Raw genomic sequence first — 5998 nt, forward strand, 5'->3', positions numbered from 1 at the left:
TTCTTCCCGGCAGCTTGCTTGCCGGGTGCGGCAACTCCCTTGCCGTCCTTCTTGAAGGTTTTCTTACCCTTGCCTTTCTTGAACTTAGTGGTTTTATTCACCATCAACACTTGATGTTCCTTTTTGACTTCTACCTCTGCTGATTTCAGCATTGCAAATACTTCAGGAATGGTCTTTTCCATCCCCTGCATATTGAAGTTCATCACAAAGCTCTTGTAGCTCGGTGGAAGCGACTGAAGGATTCTGTCAATGACCGCGTCATCCGGGAGATTAACTCCCAGCTGAGTCAAGCGGTTATGCAACCCAGACATAGTGAGTATGTGCTCACTGACAGAACTGTTGTCCTCCATCTTACAGCTGAAGAACTTGTCGGAGACTTCATATCTCTCGACCCGGGCATGAGCTTGGAAAACCATTTTCAGCTCTTCGAACATCTCATATGCTCCATGTCTCTCAAAACGCTTTTGGAGCCCCGGCTCTAGGCTGTAAAGCATGCCGCACTGAACGAGGGAGTAGTCATCAGCACGTGTCTGCCAAGCGTTCATAACGTCTTGGTTCTGTGGGACAGGCGGGTCACCTAGCGGTGCTTGTAGGACATAATCTTTCTTGGCAGCTATGAGGATGATCCTCAGGTTCCGGACCCAGTCCGTATAGTTGCTGCCATTGTCTTTCAGCTTGGTTTTCTCTAGGAACGCGTTGAAGTTGAGGACTACGTTGGCCATTTGATCTACAAGACATATTGTAAAGATTTTAGACTAAGTTCATGATAATAAAGTTCATTTAATCAAATTATTCAATGAACTCCCACTTAGATAGACATCCCTCTGCTAGTCATCTAAGTATAACATGATCCGAGTCAACTAGGCCGTGTCCGATCATCACGTGAGATGGACTAGTCAACGTCAGTGAACATCTTCATGTTGATCGTATCTTCTATACGACTCATGCTCGACCTTTCGGTCTTCTGTGTTCCGAGGCCATGTCTATACACATGCTAGGCTTGTCAAGTCAACCTAAGTGTTTGCATGTGTAAATCTGTCTTACACCCGTTGTATGTGAACGTTTTGAATCAAACACCCGATCATCACGTGGTGCTTTGAAACAACGAACTGTCGCAACGATGCACAGTTAGGGGGAACACTTTCTTGAAATTATTATGAGGGATCATCTTATTTACTACTGTCGTTCTAAGCAAACAAGATGCAAAACATGATAAACATCAAATGCAATCAAATAATAATAGTGACATGATATAGCCAATATCACATAGCTCCTTTGATCTCCATCTTGGGGCTCCATGATCATCTTGTCACCGGCATGACAGCATGATCTCCATCATCATGATCTCCATCATCGTATCTCCATGAAGTTGCTCACCAACTATTACTTCTACTACTATGGCTAACGCATTTAGCAATAAAGTAAAGTAATTTACATGGCGTTTCTCAATGACACGCAGGTCATACAAAAAAATAAAGACAACTCCTATGGCTCCTGCCGGTTGTCATACTCATCGACATGCAAGTCGTGATTCCTATTACAATAGCATGAACATCTCATACATCACATATATATCATTCATCATTCATCACAACTTTGGCCATATCATATCACAAAGCACTTGCTGCAAAAACAAGTTAGACGTCCTCTAATTGTTGTTGCAAGTTTTACGTGGCTGAAATAGGGTTCTAGCAAGAATGTTTTCTTACCTACGTTAAAGCCACAACGTGATCTGTCAACTTCTATTTACCCTTCATAAGGACCCTTTTCATCGAATCCGCTCCAACTAAAGTGGGAGAGACAGACACCCGCCAGCCACCTTATGCAACTAGTGCATGTCAGTCGGTGGAACCGGTCTCACGTAAGCGTACGTGTAAGGTTGGTCCAGGCCGCTTCATCCCACAATACAGTTGAAGCAAGATAAGACTAGTAGCGGCAAGAAAGTTGACAACATCAACGCCCACAACAAATTGTGTTCTACTCGTGCAAGAGAACTACGCATAGACCTAGCTCATGATGCCACTGTTGGGGAACGTTGCAGAAAACAAAAATTTTCCTACAGTTTCACCAAGATCCATCTATAAGTTCATCTAGCAACGAGTGATTGGATTGCATCTAAATACCTTTGTAGATCACGCGCGGCAGCGTTGAAAGAACGGGGATGAGGAAGTCGTACACGACGTGATCCAAATCACCGAAGATCCTAGCGCCGAACGGACGGCACCTCCGTGTTCAACACACGTACGGTCAGCGTAACGTCTCCTTCTTCCTGATCCAGCAAGGGGGAAGGAGATGTTGAGGAAGATGGCTCCAGCAGCAGCACGACGGTGTGGTGGTGATGGAGCTGCAGTACTCCGTCAGGGCTTCGCCAAGCACTATGGAGGAGGAGGAGGTGTTGGAGAGGGAGAGGGAGGCGCCAAAGGCGTGGATTGAGAGGCTCTCCTTCCCCCACTATATATAGGGAGCCTAGGGGGGGCGCCGGCCCTAGGAGATCCAATCTCCTAGGGGGCGGCGGCCAAGGGAGGAAGCCCTCCTCCCCAAGGCAACTAGGAGGTGCCTTCCCCCTTTGGGACTCTTCCCTTCCTTATCTCTTGGCGCATGGGCCTCTTGGGGCTGGTGCCCTTGGCCCATATAGGCCAAGGCACACCCCCTAAAGCCCATGTGGCCCCCCGTGGCAGGTGGCCCCACCTGGTGGACCCCCGGGACCCTTCCGGTGGTCCCGGTACAATACCGGTGACTCCGAAACTTGTCCCGATGGCCGAAATAGCACTTCCTATATATAATTCTTTACCTCCGGACCATTCTGGAACTCGTCGTGACGTCCGGGATCTCATCTGGGACTCCGAACAACATTCGGGTTACTGCATATACATATCCCTACAACCCTAGCGTCATCGAACCTTAAGTGTGTAGACCCTACGGGTTCGGGAGACATGTAGACATGACCGAGATCGCTCTCCGGTCAATAACCAACAGCGGGATCTGGATACCCATGTTGGCTCCCACATGCTCCTCGATGATCTCATCGGATGAACCACGATGTCGAGGATTCAAGCAACCCCGTATACAATTCCCTTTGTCAATCGGTACGTTACTTGCCCGAGATCTGATCGTCGGTATCCCAATACCTCGTTCAATCTTGTTACCGGCAAGTCACTTTACTCGTACTGTAATGCATGATCCCGTGACCAGACACTTGGTCACTTTGAGCTCATTATGATGATGCATTACCGAGTGGGCCCAGTGATACCTCTCCGTCATACGGAGTGACAAATCCCAGTCTTGATCCGTGTCAACCCAAGAGACACTTTCGGAGATACCCGTAGTATACCTTTATAGTCACCCAGTTACGTTGTGACGTTTGGTATACCCAAAGCACTCCTACGGTATCCGGGAGTTACACGATCTCATGGTCTAAGGAAAGGATACTTGACATTGGAAAAACTCTAGCAAACGAACTATACGATCTTATGCTATGTTTAGGATTGGGTCTTGTCCATCACATCATTCTCCTAATGATGTGATCTCGTTATCAATGACATCCAATGTCCATAGTCAGGAAACCATGACTATCTGTTGATCAATGAGCTAGTCAACTAGAGGCTTACTAGGGACATGTTGGTGTCTATCATTCACACATGTATTACGATTTCCGGATAACACAATTATAGCATGAATAAAGACAATTATCATGAACAAGGAAATATAATAATGCTTTTATTATTGCCTCTAGGGCATATTTCCAACACGTTTGTCTGCAAAGCTCCAGTGGACCAGTCCCTCATGGATCCATCTCCAAGGTCCAATACTCCAATCCTCCAGCACTCTCCACCCCACAACATGTGGTTCTCACGCGGTTCGCTTCTCACGTACACCGTATCCATCATTGAAGGGAGTGGGACAGGAGAGGCCGCATATGACAGTGGACAACTCAATGGCCGACCACCGGCAGGGGACTGGGGGTGGCCGAAGGAGGACTACAATTGTTCGGTGGTGGAGCACGATTTCCTAGTGCTCCGGTAAGCCTCGGTTCATTGAGAACTCCCTTGGCTTCTTGCATATCGATCAAGGTCGCGGTTTGTCCAACAAATCTGCTTAACCTGGCCTCGTCTGGGTCGATCAACCCCGGGGCCGGGTCAGGGAAAGGACCATCGACCGGGGAACCAGGTAACTATGTCTTGGCTGCAAAAAGCAAATTATGATTGATGTTATCAAAGTCGTATTGGCGTTATATAATGATTAAGAATTTGAATAACTGTGACATCAGATTTTTAGGCTAAAAGACGCCCTCAGGTACGTCGTATCCCAATTGAACGCATGGCATTTTTTCTGTTGATTTTTTATGCTACATGGAAATTTTTGCTGTAGAACATGGCAAATCCTGATACATAAGCATGCCAATTTTATTTGTTTTCGCATGTCACATCTGGTTGTCAGATTTTTAGCGCTAAAAATCTAACGTCAGATTTTTAAACTTTTTGATGACTAATTGGTTGCCCGATGTAACACCCCGAGACCGATGTGCCAGGTGTCCTCTAGTTATTCATTGTTGTTGCCTTGTCATTGCTTGCGTGTCATGCATTGCATATCATGTCATCATGTGCATTTCATTTGCATACATGTTCGTCTCATGCATCCGAGCATTTTCCCCGTTGTCCGTTTTGCATTCCGGCGCTCCTATCTCCTCCGGTGGTCCTTTCTACCTTATTTTTGTGTGTGGGGGTTAAACATTTCTGGATTGGACCAGGACTTGCCAAGCGGCCTTAGTTTACTACCGGTAGACCGTCTGTCAAATTTCGTACCATTTGGACTTCGTTTGATACTCCAACGGTTAACCGAGGGACCGAGAAGGCCTCGTGTGTGTTGCAGCCCAACACCCCTTCTATTTGGCCCAAAACCCACCTAAACCTCCTCCATCATCTCGGTCGTTCGATCACGATCGCATGGCCGAAAACCGCACCTCATTTGGACTCTCCTAGCTCCCTCTACCTATAAATATGTGTCTCCCTCCGAAATCCACGCGCAGATCAAACCCTAGCTTCGTCCTCCTCGTGCCCGGACAAATCTCCCTCCGCGCCGGACAATGTCCAGCCGCCGCCGCCACCTCACTCCAGCCAACCGGCGGCCGCCACGTCACCACCGCTCCACCCTGCAACGAATCGGACGCCGCCACCTGTCCGCGCCGGCGCCCCACTTCGCCTCCGCGCCCGCCGGCCCGCCGAGGCCCGTCGCCGGCCCCCGCGGGCCCGAGCCGCCCGAGTCGCCCCGCCTGCCTCTCCGCGCGCCGCCCGGGTCGTCCGCCGCCGCCCGATCCGGATCCGCGCGCCGCCGCCGCTGGGAAGCCCCGCCGCCCGACGGCCGCCGCCTCCGCCCTGCTCCACCACAGCAGCGCTGCCCCGCCACCGCTGGCTCCTCGCCGGCGCCCCGCAAGCCTCGTCGCCGCCGCTGGCTCCTCGCCGGCGCCCCGCAAGCCTCGCCGCCGCCGCCGCCGCGGAGATCCCGCCGGACTCCGGTGCCCCAACTCCTCCGGCGAGTCTAACCGTCGCCGGCGACCTCTCCTTCCAACTCCGGCCGCCTCCCCGTGCCTTTCTCCAGCGAACTCCGGCCAGATCCGCCTCCGCTTTGAAAACCGCGCGAAACCCTAGATCTGGGTGAGATATTTCTCTAAGTCCCCGAGTTTCCAGATTTAAATGCCCATGTTCATCATGTCGTAACTTTGCATCCGTAGCTCCGATTTGAGCATGTAGCATATCAAAATATTCGTCTCAGAGAGTACATCATTTCATCTCATTGCATCATTTTCATTTGAGCTCATCTTGATGCCCGAAATGCTGTTGGAAAAGTGCTATTTGAGTTATTTGTCAGATCTGCTACACCAAATATCTATTTGTCATTTTTGCCATGATTTATGTGTGCATGATATGCTCCTGAGCTCTACATGTGTTTTGTTATATGCCATGCCATCTTTACAAAGGTGCTATCCATGTATTTTTGTGAT

This window comes from Triticum urartu, chromosome 1A, assembly GCF_056163025.1.
Source record: "Triticum urartu cultivar PI428250 chromosome 1A, HENAU_Tu73, whole genome shotgun sequence".
NCBI lineage: Eukaryota > Viridiplantae > Streptophyta > Magnoliopsida > Poales > Poaceae > Triticum > Triticum urartu.